Source organism: Coregonus clupeaformis, unplaced genomic scaffold (genome assembly GCF_020615455.1).
Source record: "Coregonus clupeaformis isolate EN_2021a unplaced genomic scaffold, ASM2061545v1 scaf0923, whole genome shotgun sequence".
NCBI classification, from domain to species: Eukaryota; Metazoa; Chordata; class Actinopteri; order Salmoniformes; family Salmonidae; genus Coregonus; species Coregonus clupeaformis.
In genome coordinates, this window is record NW_025534377.1 from 118,339 (window position 1) to 137,500 (window position 19,162).

The window sequence follows — 19,162 nt, forward strand, 5'->3', positions numbered from 1 at the left end:
GGCATTTGATGTGAATTTAATTTCCTATGAATCACCAATTCACTTGTTGCCCTCAACTTGGCTTGTTTGTAATTACTTGCTGAAACCTGCCTACTGTTCTTGAATTGCACAAGTAGCCTGTTACAGGGTATTTAATGAGCAATTACTGCCATTTCCTTGTCATTGCAAAGTGTTCCATATATACTGAGTGTACAAAACATTAGGAAAACCTTCCTAATATTGACTTGCACCCCCTTTTGCCCTCAGAACAGCCTCAAGTCGTCCCAGGGCATGTACTCTACAGGGTGTCGAAAAATATTCCACAGGGGATGCTGCCCATGTTGACTCCAATAAGCTTCCCACAGTTGTGTCAAGTTGGCTGGATATCCTTTGTGTGGTGGACCATTCTTAATGCACACAGGGAAACTGTTGAGCGTTAAAACCCAGCAGCGTTGCAGTTCTTGACACACTCAAACCGGTGCGCCTGGCACCTACTACCATACCCCGTACAATGGCACTTAAATATTTTTTGTCTTGCCCATTCCCCCGAATGGCACACACATACACAATCCATGTATCAATTGTCTCAAGGCTTTAAAAGTCTTCTCCCCTTCATCTACATTGATTGAAGTGGATTTAACAGGTGACATCAATAAGGGATCATAGCTTTCACTTATTTCACCTGGTCAGTCTATGTCATAGAAAGAGCAGGTGTTCCTAATGTGTTGTACACTCAATGTACGTATAGGCAATAAGCCCCATATTTGGAACTGTACTGATCTGAAGTACATGCAAAATTGATACATGGGCCTATAAACAATCCTGGGGCACTCTACATTTGTTTTGATAGAACCATTAAGATTAGCTGAGACACTTAAAATGTGTTTTTAATTGCTGTGGTTGATCAGTATGCCTACAGTAAGTAAGTTCTCTTTTTTTTTAGGCATACTGTATTTGCTTCCCCCAGATATTACAATTGAAAATGTTTTTTTATGCGCAGGGCGACAGTATTTTTACAGGTGTGGCATCTTTCAACAAGTCAATGAACATATTCAGCCTCACTGGCAAAAACGCTTCTCCCATGAATATTTCATCAAGCTGTAGCAGGTATTTAAAAGAAATAGCAATATTTTCAGACATCTGATATTCTGTCCAAATTTCATCTACTATTTCATGTGCTTCAGTGGGTTAGTGACGCTTAAATTTTTTTATGAGCATGGCCTTATTTCTATTACAGCATATTGGATGACTGTCATTCATATTCCATTCACCCAGCTCAATGTAACATCGATAGGGTTAGGCTACTACATGATACTCAAAATGTTCCTATACACATCATGAGGTTGCTACAACCTAGCCTATGAATGAAAGTTTACAACGTAGGTGCACAGGTCGAGATTTTTTGTTGTTGTAATCAAGGTGACAGACAGTGACACATTCAATACCGCCTTGCACACTCTTGCCTGATTCTCGCTGATCTAGGGTGTAATCATTAGTCCAACAGTTGCAAACGAGAGTTTCTATTGGACAAATTAAAGTATGTTTATCCCCGTTTTGTTCCCTTTGCTTCCGTTTTAAGAAACGTTTTTCAACAGAATCGTCGGAATGAATACACCCCTGATCACATGCAAACACAGTTCACTTTCATAGCAGCCACATACAAACAGCATGAACATTTTGCTCGTTGTATAATTCCTTCTTGCGTCTACGCGCTCTCCTCCTCTCACCTTTTCCCTTCGCTTGTGGACTTCAGTGCACAACACATCAGCTGTCTGTGACCAGGCGAAAAAACCTTTCCAAGCCAAACCTTCATATCATAACCGCTAACTTCCGCTACACACAGCCTACATCTTTGTCCCATGTTAGTTAACGTCTCATAGTTAAATAAATAAATTGATCATTTTGCAGACGCTCTTATCCAGAGCGACTTACAGGAGCAATTAGGGTTAAGTGCCTTGCTCAAGGGCACATCGACAGATCACCTAGTCGGCTTGGGGATTAGAACCAGCCACCTTTCGGTTACTGGTACAACGCTCTTAACCACTAAGCTACCTGCCGACCTAAGGCATTAGTAAACCCGCTACAATCATGCAGTACAGTGTACAGTCAGCAAGCAGTTTAGTTACACCGGTGGCCCCCGTGGCAATACATTAATAAAACCCAAAGCTTATCTTGACTTGAAGAGTTCCAGTGTTGGATAGCCATAGCCAGCTAGCTAACATAGCATCCCCCCTCTGTTTGAGCAGGCTAGCTGCATTCTCCATCTAAGTGAAAGTGAAAGTGAAAAAAGACAACAAAATATCTCTTTCTCTTGCTTCTCCTTCATTTTTAAAGAAATGTAATTTGTTAATTTTTTCAACTATTGTCTTTCTCTCTCTTTGAGTCAACTACTCACCACATTTTATGCACTGCTGTGCTAGCTAGCTGTAGCTTATGCTTTCAGTACTAGATTCATTCACTGATCCTTTGATTGGGTGGGCAACATGTCGTTCATGCTGCAAGAGCTCTGATAGGTTGAAGGACATCCTCCGGAAGTTGTCATAATTACTGTGTAAGTCTATGGAAGGGGGTGAGAACCATGAGCCTCCTAGGTTTTGTATTGAAGTCAATGAACCCAGAGGAGGACGGAAACTAGCTGTCTTTCCGGCTTACACCATGGTGCTACCATACAGAGTGCTGTTGAGGCTACTGTGGACCTTCATTGCAAAACAGTGTGTTTTAATCAATTATTTGGTGACGTGAATATGTTTAGTATAGTTTTATCTAAAAAGGATAACTTTAATGTTTCACTATTTTTAAATGTTTATGAAATTCACTGAAGAGGATGGTCCTCCCCTTCCTCCTCTGAGGAGCCTCCACAGATGTGCTTTCATGTTCTGTTTTTCTCACACACCTTTTAATGTTGGTGACATTGATGAGTGTAGTAAGTGAAAACGTATACAGGTGAAACTCCAAGTATACCTTTTGGGTCCTTATGGTTGTGTGCACAGAAATAAATACAGACCGAGCCTATGGCTGTGTGTTTGCAGTGTAGCCTAATCACCATCATTGCACTCCAAGGCTCACATTCTGAATACCTTGGCTTTCCCTGCCTGCAGAAATTCCGAATGAACCAAAACAACTGCAGTTGTTAGGATAGGTCAGGGGATATTCTGGCCATTCCCTGTGCTGCTGGATCAAAATAAAGACGTATGCTCTGTCCCTCTCAGTCCACTAAAACAGGAAATAGCTGACAGCAGGAATGCCGTCTCTCTCCTCCTGTCTCTATAGGGCTCAAGTCCCTAGGGCTACTGCTGTAAACAAACAGCTTCTGACCAGAGCCCAGCACCCTCCCTCCTATCCACCTCTGATCTCTCTGGGTTTTCTATTGACCTCCATAGAAACCAAAACACTTTGGAAGAGAATAAAGGAGAGGGGTTGTTTCAGTGCTGAGACTGTATTTTTAGATGGGATTGGCATTTGAAGGGAGGAAATTGTGCAGGGACATGTGGGCATGCAGGGACTGTTTATGGTGAAATTACAGGGTGTTCATTTACATTTACGTCATTTAGCAGGCGCTCTTATCCAGAGCGACTTACAGTAGTGAGCGCACACATTTTCGTACTTTTTTGGTACTGGTCCCCCGTGGGAATCAAACTCCCAACACTGCCGTTACAAGCACCATGCTCTACCAACTGAGCCACATGGGATCATGGGTTACTAACACAGGTTCCTCAGAGTGCTGATATCTGCGATGTCATGGACACCACAGAATGTGTGGCGTTTAGGAGAGAAGCGTTGAATAAACAACACATTTGATCTGATCATCCATTTCAACACAATAATACATGAAATATTAATAATAAAGATGTTTTGGTGAAATTGTGATAATGGTAAACATATGAACTACAATATCAGGCAGAGAAATATGCAAGACTGGAAGTCATTAAGCCCTTTGATTGAATGTAATGTTGATCAGAGTAGTGTAAATGTGATGACCCTTTTTGGCTCACATGCAGACTAAACCGGGCACGCATGTTGATTTTGTCCATCCACACCAGATGCGATCAGGGACACGCAGGTTGAAATATCTAAATGAACTCTGAACCAACTATATTAATTTGGGGACAGGTCGGAAACACATGAAACATTCATGGGCATTTAGCTTGCTAGCTTGATGTGGCTAGCTAATTTGTCCCGGGATACAAACATTGGGTTGTTATTTTACCTGAAATGCACAAGGTCCTTTTTTTTCTGGATCATTGTAGAACTTTGACCCATTTTGAGTCTTTACTCTGATAATTAATCTACAGATGAAATGGGAAACCTAGTTAGTTTCTAATAATCTCTCCTCCTTCAGTCTTCTTCTTTTTCTGTGGCCTTTATATGGTGGTTGGCAACCAACTTTAAGGTGCATTACTACCACCAACTGGAATGGAGTTTGGACCTCAGTTCATCTTTCGATCACCCTACGTGGGTATATGCTCCTAAAAACCAATGAGGAGATGGGAGATCTATTTTAGCGCCCTGACTACGCAGATGCTCAGTTGAAATAACGCGAGCAGTTTGAATAAATTATTGAATAACATGTATAGGACCAGTCGAAAAGTTTGGACACACCTACTACATTCCAGGGTTTTTCTTTTATTTTTACTATTTTGCCATTGTGGGATAATAGTGAAGACATCAAAACAATGAAATCACACATATGGAATCATGTAGCAGCCAAAAAGTGTTTTATATTTTGATTCTTCAAAAGTCACGCCACTTTGCACACTCTTGGCATTCTCTCAACCAGCTTCTGTGAGGTAGTCACCTGGAATGCATTCAATTAACAGGTGTGCCTTTGTTAAAAGTGAATTTGTGGAATTTCTATCCTTCTTAATGCTTTTGGAGCCAATCAGTTGTAAGTTGTGACAAGGTAGGGGTGGTATACAGAAGATAGCCCTATTTGGTAAAAGACCCCAAGTCCATATTATGGCAAGAATAGCTCAAATAAGCAAAGAGAAACGACAGTCCATCATTACTTTAAGACATGAAGGTCAGTCTAACCGGAAAATTTCAAGAACTTTGAAAGTTTCTTCAAGTGCAGTCGCAAAAACCATCAAATGCTATGATGAAATTGGCTCTCATGAGGACCGCCACAGGAAAGGAAGAACCAGTTACTCTGCTGCAGAGGATGAGTTCATGAGGAAAGTTACCAGCCTCAGAAATTGCAGCCCAAATAAATGCTTCACAGAGTTCAAGTAACAGACACATTTCAACATCAACTGCTCAGAGGAGACTGCGTAAATCAGGCCTTCATGGTCGAATTGCTGCAAAGAAACCACTATTAAAGGACACCAATAAGAAGTGACTTGCTTGGCCAAGAAACACGGAGCAATGGACATTAGACCGTTGGAAATCTGTCCTTTGGTCTGATGAGTCCAAATGTGAGATTCTTGGTTCCAACCACCGTGTCTTTGTAGAGACGCAGAGTAGGTGAACGGATGATTCCGCATGTGTGGTTCCCACCGTGAATTATGGAGGAGGAGGTGTGATGGTGTGTGGGTGCTTTGCTGGTGACACTGTCTGTGATTTATTTAGAATTCAAGGCCCACTTAACCAGCATTGCTAACTCAGCATTCTGCAGCGATAAGGACGCCATCCCATCTGGTTTGCGCTGAGTGGGACTATCATTTGTTTTTCAACAGGACAATGACCCAACACACCTCCAGGCTGTGTAAGGGCTATTTGACCAAGAAGGAGAGTGATGGAGTGCTGCATCAGATGACCTGGCCTCCACAATCACCCGACCTGAACCCAATTGACCCAGAGTGAAGGAAAAGCAGCCAACAAGTGCTCAGCCTATGTGGAACTCCTTCAAGACTGTTGGAAAAGCATTCCTCATGAAGCTGGTTGAGAGAATGCCAAGAGTGTGCAAAGCTGTACATCAAGGCAGAGGGTGGCTACTTTGAAGAATCAAAATATAACATATTTGATTTGTTTAACACTTTTTGGGCTGCTACATGATTCCATATGTGTTATTTCATAGTTTTGATGTCTTCACTATTATTCACCTAATGTAGAAAATAGTAAAAATAAAGAAATACCCTTGAATGAGTAGGTGTGTCCAAACTTTGACTGGTACTGCTATGTGTAAATGTATTTTTGCAACGCGCTCACGTAACGCGGGCGATGTGGTCATCATGTCAGTCAGATCAGAGAAACATGTCTCTCTCCCTGTTTAGCCTGAGTCCTCAGAGCCTTCAGCATCACACAAACCACAAGCCTCAAACGAATATCTGCAATAAAAACAGCCTGGCTTTTTTCTAGCCCTCTAGGTGAACACGTTCATGGGAAGAGAGCAAGTCTGTTAATCTTGGCTGCTCTAGTCAAGCAGAGACGGATACAAACACACATTCCAATCAGAAGGGGATGGACTGTCTCCTCTCTTTAGTTTCGGCTCTGTGCTGTGTTTGCAGATACTGGCTATTCTTGCCCACTTAATCTGAAACAGCCATTTTAAGGGTGCACCGTAATCACAATCTAGACACCGTGCTCTGTAATTTCTTTAATTCTACCTTGTAAAGTTTTGTGCTCTCTAAATTGATGGGATAACAAGGTTTCTTTTGAAGGTTTCTTTTAAACAAGCCCATATCTCCTGTCCAACTGGCCTGAATCATTCAGAAATATTTATACGGTTTCTGTGGCAACCAAAGACGTTTTGTCTTCTGTTGTGAGACTTCAGGGGCCCATTCTCGTTGGGAGCGGTGACCTCATGATTCTTTTATTTCCATTAATTTGTATGAGAAGAGAGAGCGAGGTGCTGGGTTAACAGAGCAGAGCCTACAGCACAGATGGGTCCCCTCACACAGCACAGCCCTTTTTGCTCTCCTTGGCTGTTGTATTTATGCTTTGGTGTTTACTCACACTGTTTGGAATCCAGTGAAGTCATTCATCTGATATCTGAAATGGCACTCCCATGGCTGAGATTAAGCTCCATATTTGTTATGGTTTTGGCCAAATATGCACAGAGCACATTGACCCACTTAAACTCTCAAAGGTCTCAAATTCAAGCGTGAGTGTTTTGGGTAACGCTTTATTTCACATAACTAATTTTCTTATTACTGCAGTTGATTAACAGTAAGTAATGAATTGTTGTGATTTATAAACACAACATGTATACGGCTACAAGTGTACCCAAACAATCACAAAGACTTCAATATGTTGGATGTTGATGTATTGTAAACGTTACGAGCTGGGAAGTTTCATGTGGTGTGTCGTGGTCTGTCCATCAGGCGAGTGGGCGGTCCGAGGGTGACGATGACTGCCAACAAAAGTTCCAAGGCTGCACCCCCGAGCAAGAGGGGGCTAATGTGCCCCGGGACATCCCCGACAGGTCAGTGACATCACCACCAGCCTTGAGGCCAGGGGGAGGGAGAGGGGAGGGGAGAGGGTGGAGGGAGGGAGAGAGAGAGGGGATGGCTCTCAACATGCACTATGATGTCAGGAATAACCAGCGCAGGTGCACATATCCTTTATTGCCTCAGTCAGGACATTTTCTTCAGGAGGAAAGTTATTTTTGTAAGTCTGTATGAGTGATAGAGTGATACCGTGGGATCCCACTATGTGTCTGTGTTGAGTAATACACTGCATACAGTAGGTGACATGGCTCATCAACCCACAGTTGTTAGCATTACGTAATTGTTAATAAGGAAGTACTGATTGGCTGCAGTATTCTGTCTTGCCTTTTCTCCAGAGTTACAGGAAGCAGGGATAAGACTAGTAGTCTCTGCTTTTGTAAACCATCCTCTACATTCTGGAATAGGGCCCCATTCAACTATAAACTCTTTCTGGTCTGAGCAGAGGCTTGTTTGAGTTACCATGTTGAGAGATGACATCTTCCTCCTGGAACAGAGAAACAAACAGGGCTCGTAATGAAAGTGCTGGCGATAGACTGTTCTGTTTTGTGATCTGTCTTTCCCTTCAACACATATATATACACAGACAGGCTTAGAGTGAAGATTTAAGATCTACAGGAACTGGCATCAACTGGCATGGAAATGCACATCGGACTCACAGGGTGCAACTGCAAAGCCTTCACCATCTGCTACTTGGTGTGTAGTCTGTCAGGATGTTAGTTTACCAAGTGCTACATGTCCTTGTATAACACAGCAGTCAGTGGCTGTGGCTCTGACGTGTTTTAGTTGGATCTCTTATGTGAATAACCTTGAGAAGGGGATGCCAGTTGGAAGTTAGCTACAGCCTGGCGCTACATTGGCTCAGTGTGAAATCACCATAGCCTGTGAGGAGTTTAAACATGAACATCACTGACAGATATTTTTTTAAGAGAAATTGATTTTGTGCTGAGTAGTTGTTTTTCTGTTACCTCACCATGTCTCCTGAGTTAGATACACTCTTAGAAAAAGGTGATATCAAGAACCTGAAAAGGTTATTCTGCTGTCCCTATAGGATAACCCTTTGAATTACCCTTTTTGGTTCCAGGTAGAACCCTTTTGGTTCCAGGTAGAATCCTTTTGGGTTCCATGTAGGACCCTTTCCACAGAGTGTTCTACATGGAACCCAAAAGGGTTCTTCTTGGAACCAAAAAGTGTTCTCCCTGGAACCAAAAAGTGTTATCCTATGGGGACACCCAAATAACCCTTTTAGAACCCTTTTTTATAAGAGTGTAGTGAGCCCTGGTCTCCTTCTGATAATCTACTCAGGTTACATCAAGTGTTTGAATCTAACAATTGTACCCCATCGCTCATCTAACGACCCCAGTCCAAAGAGATAAACACAGTTCTCTAGAAACAATAACACTCCCTAGCTCTGTTACATCAACACTCTACACAGTTCATGATGTTTCTATAGTTTTTTACTTGTAAAAAATTGCACAATGTTAAATAAAGGTTAAATAAAATAAAATAACAAATAAAAATATGATTTAAGAGAGGAAACTGTAATTTATGCACAGAGAGAGCAGCGTTATATACTTGCCCCCACCTTCCCACAAGTCTCTCTATCCTAGATGGAGAAAAAGAAAGGATTCTGTCGGTAAATTACTATCATTCCTTGGCAGGAAAGAATTCTGAGAAGACAACATCTCATAAGATCTGGGAGGGGTGCAGCACGTCTTTGATGGGCACTTCTTTTAATAGAAAAGATAATTGCTGAGAAAAGAAATTAAGTAACTGGAAAGCTGGATATAAATCTATAAAAAGGTCAAAGGAAATGAAATTAAACACATTTATGAGAGGAAGAGAGAGGGTGTCTTGAGGGTGAAGCTCAAAATGAAATAGAGGGGATGTTAATGGCTTCTCTCTCTTTGAAAATCTATCTATTTATCTGGGTTACTGGAAGCCCTCCTGTTGTGGCCCGGTCTATCAACAGAACAGGAAGTGGCCTATGGTTGATGTGATGTGCCCTGGCTGGCCTGGCTGGAGGACAGTGGGTCCAGGACCCAGGAGCCAGGCCCTCACTGGCACCCAGCTCAGTACATGTGTGGCCGCCACAGTTGAAGCTGCCCAGCACCAGAGCCAGGCTTGTTTTAACTGGCCCAGTCCTGACCACCAGAACACCCCCACAGACCCCATCCCCAACGCAGCTATCCGTACTGGAGAATTCTGCACTTTATGTTTTCCTTTTGTGAAAAGGAACTTACAGGGGCTTAATAATGCAGTCAAACCAGCTTTTATGACTCCTGGAGTAATCTTGGCCAAGGCGTGCCTAAGGGGGTATTTTTGAACGTGCGCTGTTATTCTACTGGCTGATTGAACTTACATTTGGGTATAATGGTCTGATGGGTGGATAGGGGTGTTTGAATCGATATATTACAAAGGTTCTGTTGCTATTTGAAATACATCTACAGTGATATTACACTGGGGCAGTTTTGACTATCACAGAATGTTATGGCTGTTGAGAGGTCAAACAAGAACCAGACTGAATTTATACTAAACAAAAACACAAATGCAACATGCAACAATTTCAACGATTTTACTGAGTTACAGTTCATATAAGGAAATCAGTCAACTGAAAAAAAAATGTATGCCCTAAATCTATGGATTTCACATGACTGGGCAGGGGCACAGCCATGGGTGGGCCTGGGAGGGCATAGGCCCTCCCCACTTGGGAGCCAGGTGTCAACTGATATTGAATACTTATCGTTCCTAGTGAGATTCCAGTAACCAATCATATTATATTATATTGTGATATGTTTAAAAGTTGACAGCTATTTCAAATCAGCTGTCAGAAGCTGCATGACGAGCAGTTTATTTTGAGCCAATCAAAACTCAATATTCTATCCTAGTCCCTCTCTCTAACCTCACATTTCTACACCAGATGGGCTCCAACATGTTGAAAAGGAGGCTAGAACGGAACATGAAGAGCTACCGCCATTCTATGGAAGAAAAACTATGTTTCAAATCGTCATGGGAAGTTGTATAAAATTTAACAAAAAAGAGAGAACTGGATATTAACACTCACTTATCTATCCGAACATGCTGTGAAGGTTTTGAGGGGAAGATTAACGCCAGATTTGGTGAGTTTTCATAAGGAGAACGAGCCACTGGCGATTAGGCTACGTTAACTATTGCTAGTATTTTGTGTGTTCATACTGAACCAAGCATACGCACAAGCTGTTAACATTTAGGCTAGCTCAGCTATCGATCAGTTGAAATAGCAAAGCGTTAGTGATCATGCTAATCATGCATGGCAAACTATTTTAGTTTTCATACTTTTTTATAAAATGTGATTAGCTATTATCATAATCCATTTTGGTACGCAGTTATGTTTTAGATGACTTTCTAAGAAATGGTGTATAGGTATAAGCACTAGCGCTTTCCATTTGCCCAGGCTAGTCTATTGTTCAGTCCACGTGCGCCTGGTGCTGTAGTTGTGTAAAGATCTTTCCATTTGCCCAGGCTAGTCTATTGTTCAGTCCACGTGCGCCTGGTGCTGTAGTTAGTGTAAAGATCTTTCCATTTGCCCAGGCTAGTCTATTGTTCAGTCCACGTGCGCCTGGTGCTGTAGTTGTGTAAAAGATCTTTCCATTTGCCCAGGCTAGTCTATTGTTCAGTCCACGTGCGCCTGGTGCTGTAGTTGTGTAAAGATCTTTCCATTTGCCCAGGCTAGTCTATTGTTCAGTCCACGTGCGCCTGGTGCTGTAGTTGTGTAAAAGATCTTTCCATTTGCCCAGGCTAGTCTATTGTTCAGTCCACGTGCGCCTGGTGCTGTAGTTGTGTAAAGATCTTTGCATTGCTCAGGCTAGTTTATTGTTTAGTTCAAGTTTTATTTTCTTAAGCTAAGAGCTATATTAATGTTTATATGAAAGGTACTCATGGTATATATAGTGTGTGATCCTGTTTGTAAAACAGGTCCGTTTTTTGTTGTTGTATGGATTCAGTTCCACCAAGGATGGCGAGCCGCCCTAACCCAGGACATCCGTAAGAAGATTTGCATGCGAAGATTTCATTTTCCTTTTCCTTGGAGGACACTGAATTTGCACTGCCATACTACGGTGTGGTAGGATTCTTTGTTGCAAGACATCATTGCACCATACATTGCAGTGGGACTGACATAAGCACATACCTCACTTTTAAACACCTTACAGTGTTTATTGATATGCACAGTCACTCACATTTGATTCCATCTCATAGTGGTTTATAAGTCAGTATTTGTGAATTGGGTTGTGTTTTTCTGTGATTCATGTTTATTTTATTTGTATTGAACTTTGAACATTGAAAGCTGAGCTACCCTCAGATTAAAATAGTTGGGTGCACCCTAGTAAACTATAGGCGGGCTATATGGCCGATATCTAAGTCTATTGTACTGTTGATGTATTGAATTCATATTGAGCTCATTGTACAAATGTCACATCCAATATTTACTCAAAGTGATTCTTTTTTTGTACGAATTTTAATTACAAATGCAAGCCGGCATTCTTTTCCTAAATTATTCAGTTGTGCGGTCTTCATTTTCTCACTACTTCTCCAGTAGCGAACCTAACTGGTCCAATAGAGTTTAAGCTTAAACATAGTGTTAAGCAATTGTTACACAGGCCCACCCACTAGGAGCCAGGCCCAGCCAATCAGGAATGAGTTTTTCCCAACAAAAGGGCTTTATTACAGACAGAAATACTCTCCTCGGTTTCATCAGCTGTCCGGGTGACTGGTCTCAGACGATCCCGGAGTGAAGAAGACGAATGTGGAGGTCCTGGGGCTGGCATGGTTACAAGTGGTCTGCAATTGTGAGGTTGGTTGGACTTACTGCCAAATTCTCTAAAACAACGTTGGAGGCGGCTTATGGTAGAGAAATGAACATTAAATGATCTGGCAACAGTTCTGGTGGACATTCCTGCAGTCAGCATGCCAATTGCACTCTCCCTCAAACTTGAGATATCTGTGACATTGTGTTGTGTGACAAAACTGCACATTTTAGAGTGGTATTTTATTGTCCCCCAGCACAAGGTGCACTTGTGTAATGATCATGTTGTTTAATCAGCTTCTTGATATGCTACACCTGTCAGGTGGATGGATTTAAATTGGCAAATTAGAAATGCTCATTAACAGGGATGTAAACAAATTTGTGCCCAACATTTGAGAGAAATAACCTTTTTGTGTGTATGGAACATTTCTGGGTTCTTTTATTTCAGCTCATGAAACATGGGACCAACACTTTACAAGTTGCGTTTCTATTTTTGTTCAATATATACAGTGGGGGAAAAAAATATTTAGTCAGCCACCAATTGTGCAAGTTCTCCCACTTAAAAAGATGAGAGAGGCCTGTAATTTTCATCATAGGTACACGTCAACTACTTGACAGACAAAATGAGATTTTTTCTCCAGAAAATCACATTGTAGGATTTTTATGAATTTATTTGCAAATTATGGTGGAAAATAAGTATTTGGTCAATAACAAAAGTTTCTCAATACTTTGTTATATACCCTTTGTTGGCAATGAACACAGGTCAAACGTTTTCTGTAAGTCTTCACAAGGTTTTCACACACTGTTGCTGGTATTTTGGCCCATTCCTCCATGCAGATCTCCTCTAGAGCAGTGATGTTTTGGGGCTGTCGCTGGACAACACGGACTTTCAACTCCCCTCCAAAAGATTTTCTATGGGGTTGAGATCTGGAGACTGGCTAGGCCACTCCAGGACCTTGAAATGCTTCTTACGAAGCCACTCCTTCGTTGCCCGGGCGGTGTGTTTGGGATCATTGTCATGCTGAAAGACCCAGCCATGTTTCATCTTCAATGCCCTTGCTGATGGAAGGAGGTTTTCACTCAAAATCTCACGATACATGGCCCCATTCATTTCTTTCCTTTACACGGATCAGTCGTCCTGGTCCCTTTGCAGAAAAACAGCCCCAAAGCATGATGTTTCCACCCCCATGCTTCACAGTAGGTATGGTGTTCTTTGGATGCAACTCAGCATTCTTTATCCTCCAAACACGACAGAGTTGAGTTTTTACCAAAAAGTTCTATTTTGGTTTCATCTGACCATATGACATTCTCCCAATCCTCTTCTGGATCATCCAAATGCACTCTAGCAAACTTCAGACGGGCTCTGGACATGTGCTGGCTTAAGCAGGGACACATCTGGCACTGCAGGATTTGAGTCCCTGGCGGCGTAGTGTGTTACTGATGGTAGGCTTTGTTACTTTGGTCCCAGCTCTCTGCAGGTCATTCACTAGGTCCCCCGTGTGGTTCTGGGATTTTTGCTCACCGTTCTTGTGATCATTTTGACCCCACGGGGTGAGATCTTGCGTGGAGCCCCAGATCGAGGGAGAGATTATCAGTGGTCTTGTATGTCTTCCATTTCCTAATAATTGCTCCCACAGTTGATTTCTTCAAACCAAGCTGCTTACCTATTGCAGAGATTCAGTCTTCCCAGCCTGGTGCAGGTCTACAATTTTGTTTCTGGTGTCCTTTGACAGCTCTTTGGTCTTGGCCATAGTGGAGTTTGGAGTGTGACTGTTTGAAGTTGTGGACAGGTGTCTTTACACTGATAACAAGTTCAAACAGGTGCCATTAATACAGGTACCGAGTGGAGGACAGAGGAGCCTCTTAAAGAAGAAGTTACAGGTCTGTGAGAGCCAGAAATCTTGCTGTTTGTAGGTGACCAAATACTTATTTTCCACCATAATTTGCAAATAAATTCATTAAAAATCCTACAATGTGATTTTCTGGATTTTTTTTCTCAATTTGTCTGTCATAGTTGACGTGTACCTATGATGGAAATTACAGGCCTCTCTCATCTTTTTAAGTGGGAGAACTTGCACAATTGGTGGCTGACTAAATACTTTTTTTCCCCACTGTAATGTGCATTTGGAGCAATACTGTGGATATATACTGTACAGTTTGATTTAAAGGCCATTAGCAATAATGTTTCCCCAGCAGAAGCTTATTGTTGAACATAGCTACATCAAAATGCTTTTAGATATATTCTTACAAATTAATGTGGCAAAATCAAAACTAAATGTAGATTAATTACAGAACTGAACAATGGAGTTCAACCTTGAGAATGTTGGTTACTAAAAGTAATCCGTCCTCTTGCTATTTTCACCCTTGTTTGGTCTTTATCCATTTGCTTTCCTTTGAAACCATATCGCATATGTTTCCATTTTAGACGACTGGATAATTGGACATAACTTTGGACTTTTACCACAGTCAACTGGAGCGTGATCTAGCTAGCACTATTCTGCAAAACGATGATGTATGAATAGCTTCATCCAGGACACTGGTCATTATGGTCCTGGACTAGGCCCAAACTGTGTCCAGGAAACTGAACCTATGAGTCCAGCCTCTGGACTGGGTTTAATGAGAGTGAACGCTGAGTCCAACCCCCAGGTCCAAACCAGGCATGTGGGGCCAGTTTCACTCCTCTACCTCATTATAGAGAAACCAAGCAGTTTCAACTGAGAAGTTAGATACAGTAGTCCCTCAGAGCTAATCTGCAGTGATCTGGTTCTCAATTTATTTTCTGAGATTTTTACAAATCAATTAAAAATGAAAAGCTGAAATGTCTCGAGTCAATAAGTATTCAACCCTTTGTTTTGGCAAGCTTAAATAAGTTCAAAAAGTAAAAATGTGCTTAATAAGTTGCATGGACTCACTTGTCTAAAGTAATACATTTACATTTTAGTCATTTAGCAGACGCTCTTATCCAGAGCGACTTACAGTTAGTGAGTGCATACATGTTTTTAGGTTGTTTTTTTAAATATTATTTTTCATAATAGTGTTTAACATGATTTTTTAAAGACTACCTCATCTCTGTACCCCACACATACAATTATCTGTAAGGTCCCTCAGTCGAGCAGTGAATTTCAAACACACAGATTCAACAAAGACCAGGGAGGTTTTCCAATGCCTCGCACAAATAAGGGCACCTATTGGTACATGGGTACAAATAAAAAAAGCTGACATTGAATATCCCTTTTCGCGTATGGTAAAGTTATTAATTACACTTTGGATGGTGTATCAATACGCCCAGTCACTACAAAGATACAGGCGTCCTTCCTAACTCAGTTACCGGAGAGGAAGGAAACCGCTCAAGGATTTCACCATGAGGCCAATTGTGACTTTAAAACAGTTACAGAGTTTAATGGCTGTGATAGGAGAAAACTGAGGATAGATCAACAACATTGTAGTTACTACACAATACTAACCTAATTGACAGAGTGAAAAGAAGGAAGCCTGTACAGAATAAAAATATTCCAAAACATAATGTTATGGGTATGCTTGTAATCGTTCCGGACTGGGATGTTTTTCAGGATAAAAAAAGAAACGGAATGGAGATTAAGTACAAGCAAAATACTAGAGGGAAACCTGGTTTAGTCTGCTTTCCACCAGACACTGGGAGATTAATTCACCTTTCAGCAGGACAATAACCTAAAACACAAGGCCAAATCTACACTGGAGTTGCTTACCAAGAAGAGAGTGAATGTTCCTGAGTCGCCAAGTTACAGTTTTGACTTAAATCTACTTAAAAATCTATGGCAAGACCTGAAAATGGTTGTCTAGCAAATGATCAACAACCAATTTGACAGAGTTGAAGAATTTTGAAAAGAATAATGTGCAAATGTTGCACAATCCAGGTGTGGAAAGCTCTTAGAGACTTACCCAGAGAAGACTCACAGCTGTAATCGCTGCTAAAGGTGCTTCTACAAAGTATTGACTCGGGTGTAGTAAATTAGATATTTCTGTATTTAATTTTCAAAACATTTGCATAAATGTCTAAAAACATGTTTTCACGTCGTCATTATGGGGTATGTGTGTGTAGATGGGTGAGAAAAAACATCTATGTAATCCATTTGGAATTCAGGCTGTAACACAACAAAAATGTGGAATAAGTCAAGGGGTATGAATACTTTCTGAAGGCACTGTAATTGAAATACTTTTTGTCACTCATATTGTTATTTGTTCTATAATAGGCCCACCCTACACTCAGAAAAAAAAGGTGCTATCTAGAACCTAAATGGTTCTTCGGCTCCAGGTAGAACCCTTTTGGGTGCTGTACAGGTGCTGTACAGCTCTCTCCCTAGTAGTCCCCACCCTAGGTTTGTTCTGTCAACTCTATTGGATTTGAACCCGTAATGCTTGTTTAGAATTTAAAATGTACAATTAGGGATTGTTTGAGAAGGAGGCAGGCAGTTTGTCAGGAGGAGTTAGGTCACTGACACAGTGAGTCAGACAGTCTGACTCTGGCCTGCAGGTGATCAGGTGCTGCACAGCTCTCTCCCCCAGTAGTCCCCACCCGCCGTGCTGAAAGACAGAGCCCAGTGGTGTGAAGAGATCTGTCTCAACCTGCAGCTCGGATCACAGCCATCACTTCCCTCCTCCCTGCCCAGCCCAGCTCACACTTGTTATTCTAACCATCGCTAGCTCTTTGTGACATCAGATCCCCACCACCGCCTTGGGTTTCGCAAGCCTCAGTCAGGAGCCAAGTCCAGAAAGTTCCCAAAGTCCTCTGAGTGGGGTAGAAACGGAAGAGTCAGAGATGGGTGAGAAATAGTGTGTGTCTCTCTGTGAAAAGCCCAAATGAGGTCAGCAGCAGGGTGTTTTATCCACATTGCTCAGCAGTGAGCAGCAGCAACGTAGCATTAGCGTCGGTGTGAGGTGAACAATGGGCCAGTCTGTAATGAGCCAGGGGCGGGCCGGCGTCCCTCTCTGTGAGGCTGTTAGCTGTTAGCATCAGGAAACACAGACAACTCTCCCAGGACTAGTGCGGTAGGCTGCTGGTGAAGGTAAGACCTAAGAGCGTCTCATCTGTCTCTCAGTGTGGTGTATTCCCATGGCTTTGTGTGTGGCGTCTACATCAATTCTACCCAAATTATTTTAATTATGTGGAAAAATCCACACATGCATTTTTACTGTAGATATGTATTTGCTTTGGCTTCGAACAGGGATCCCATACTGCCAAAGTTATGTCACATTACTGGGTGCTTTCCATTGGTTATTTTACATGAGTGGTCAAAGTTTTCATGTTGCCTATTATCTTAGAAATACATTCTGGCGTTTAAGGTTTTTCTTCTCCAAAGAAAGCGTTTTTCCCCCTCTGTTGCCATATAAGCTTTAGCTGCAATGATTAATCTTCCGCTGGTAAGCAGAAAACACCTGAGGTAACTACTGGTATTCACGCCTAGTTTCTCTCAATGTGCAGTCAGCAGTGTTGAGAGGAATTCACAGCAGCTCTCAGTGCCAGACTCTTCCGAGCTGTTTAGTGAGCAGAATTATTATTTTGCTATTTGGGAGCAAATAAAGTAACGTTGTAAGGAATGGTACCATGATGTTTCTGACCCAGCCCCCCTACTCTTGTTCCAGGTGCCAGTCTGCGTCCCCACCCCCCATTCTCTCTGCCACACAGGGGCGGTGCCACGCCCCGCTCAGCGACAGCGAGGACAACAGGCAGCACGTCAGATACGTCAAAACAGACGGCAGACTCTTGGGCCGGGCCGCCTGGAGCAGCAAGACCGCTAGCCTCTGCAGCGGAGCCTCCCTCTCCTGTGACCTACCGTCCCAGAGCCGACTTACCAAGTCCAAGAGCATTGGCTGCCTGGACAACAAGCTCTCCATCTACAAGCCCTCTGGTGGGGCTCAGGTGGGTCAGGAGGCCCAGAGGGGCCAGGAGAGCAGAAAGAGAACCGAGAAACAGGAGGATCTTCCTGGGGGGGGTGGACTGAGTGGTGGGCCCTGAGCTGGAGCACCTATCCCTGGGACCCTCGTCCAACCACGTCCACAAGCGCACTCTCTCTCAGCCGCCCCGTGTCGGGCATCCTCTGTGGCCATCCGTAAGAAGATCTCAGAATGGGAGTGCAGGAGGGTGGCTCTGCCTAGGATGAGCCTGTGTCTGGAGAAGAGGCCTGTAGGTGAGCGTGTGGGCAGCAGCGAGGGCTGCCCCAGCCTCCTCTCCTCACCTTGCAGTGAGAAGACCTTTGACTTCAAGAGCATCCGGAGGATGAGTATAGCTTTCTCAGAGTGCTCCTACCCAGAGACGGAGGAAGAGGAGGTCATGCCTCAGACAGGGAGGGCTTGGGCCGCTTCCAGAAGAGGCCAGGAAAGACCGACTCCTCTGCGTTATTCCTGCACTCCCTGTCTGCGCGGAAGGAAACGTCTGCTGTACTCAATCGGATACAAAAGATCGAGAAGGTGCTGAAGGAGAGCCCCAGCCAGCCACCGCGGTATCTTAGTAACTGCTATGCACCAGACAAACGAGACAGAAGTCTTTTACAATAGGTGGGATCGAGGACTTGGACAGTAGGGGCACCAGTAAAACGCAGCAGATATATGTTCCGTGGCCACAGAACCAGACGCCCGCCGGCATCTGATAAACTCTCCAGACAGAGGTTCAGTGTGAGCTCAACCCGGTCAGAGACCGAGAGCCCAGGAGCCCCCATGTCAACAGACCCGGAGGGCATGCCAGTCAACCCCCTGCCCAAACCCCGAACGCACCTTTGAGTACGACGCCAACCGCAACCACAAGGGCATGTCGCCAAGCAACGGACTACCTCTGGCAGTGCCTCTGAGGAGTCACCCACCCTTGCTGCCCACCACTCCCCGCACCCAACATGACGCAAAAATCTGACAAAGGACGGGAGCACCCCTAAGAGACTACAGGACAGTGGTGGAGAATAGTCACGTCACCTCTAGATGTGTACACGCTTAGGAAAAAGGGTTCCTAATAGGTTCTTCGGGCTGTCCCCATAGGAGAATCCATTTGGGT

At 43.1% G+C, this 19,162-nt stretch overlaps 1 pseudogene; it reads left to right on the top strand.

Annotated features, from left to right (window-relative positions):
• Positions 1 to 19,162, top strand: part of LOC123485985 — a 79,120-nt pseudogene that overhangs the window by 24,185 nt on the left and 35,773 nt on the right.